Consider the following 1335-nt stretch of genomic DNA (forward strand, 5'->3'; position numbering starts at 1 on the left):
AACATTTACTACTATGTTACCGAGTGCAACAGTCATCAATTTAATGTCTATACTATCCTAGATGACATACAGTCTTTAAAAGCTTTTCACGTAAAATATTGCTCTTTTATTTTATGTAAAAATTATTTTTCTTTACAGTTTAGCTCTTAAAATAATGCTAATGGCAGCTTTCTTCAGCTGCTGCTAAGGTGCTTGGTCCTTCCAAGGAATATAAGGCCGCATTGGGTTGAGACCCACACTTCATCCCACTGTGATTAGCACTGTGCCTGGCAGTGCCCACTCAGCACTTGCTGGTGTCATGGTCTCCATCTTGGAGCTCAATGCATCTATTTGGCCTTCATCCTCCATGTCAGATGAGGTGACAGTTATGGAGGGTAAGATCAACGTTCTCATTAAAGCAGCGTGGGTAAATGTTGAACCTTTCTGGCCAGGCTTGTTGGCAAAGACCCTAGCCAATGTCAACATCGGAGCCTCATCTGCAATGTAGGCGCTGGTGGACCTGCCCCAGAAGCTGGTGCTGCACCAGCAGGAGATTCCGCTCCCTCCACCACTGCTGCCCCAGCTGAGAAGAAGGAAGTGGAAGCAAAGAAAGAAGAATCAGAGGAGTCTGTTGATGACACGTACTTTGATCTTTTTGACTAAACCTCTTCTGGAACCTGTTCAATAAAAAGCTGAACTAAAGAAAATAATGCCAGTACTAATGCAATACTAATAAGCATTTAATATCTTTCCAAGATAATTATGTAAAATGCTGATGTATTTTTCAAGATTTATATCTGTACCACAGAAGAAAGTATGTTCTTATGAAAGCAAATGAACAAAATTTTTGATGATAATTAAAGACAAAGTCAAGTCACACAATAACTCAAAAGTAAAGATTTCACTCAACTGTGAAATCTAAAATATAAAATAAATGAATAAACAAACAAAAGGCAGAATCATACTTACAAATACAGGGAACAAACTGATGGTTGCCAGAGGGAAGTGAGGTGGAGGGATGGACAAAATGGGTAGAGGGGAGTGGGAGATAGAGGCTCTCAGTCATGGAATGAATAAGTCATGGGAATAAAAGGTACAGCATGGGAAATATAGTCAATGATACTGTAATATCATTGTATGGTGACAGATGGTAGCTGCACTTGTTGTGAGTATAGAGTAGTATACAGAGATGTGTTGAATCAGTATGTTGTACACCTGAAGCTAACATAACATCGTGTGTAAACTATACTCAAAAAAAGATAGGGTAAACTTGAGTATAATTGCACATTTCTGGTCCTTTAGATTGCCACTGATAAATCAGATATAGAATGCAGGTCTATGATTCAATGGAGTGTT

At 39.0% G+C, this 1335-nt stretch overlaps 1 pseudogene; it reads left to right on the forward strand.

Moving 5' to 3' along the window:
* The first annotated feature begins 298 nt into the window (after nucleotides 1-298).
* LOC125926402 (60S acidic ribosomal protein P1-like) lies at nucleotides 299-642 on the forward strand (annotated as a pseudogene).
* The last annotated feature ends 693 nt before the right edge of the window (nucleotides 643-1335 follow it).

This window comes from Panthera uncia, chromosome D4, assembly GCF_023721935.1.
Source record: "Panthera uncia isolate 11264 chromosome D4, Puncia_PCG_1.0, whole genome shotgun sequence".
Classification (NCBI taxonomy): Eukaryota; Metazoa; Chordata; class Mammalia; order Carnivora; family Felidae; genus Panthera; species Panthera uncia.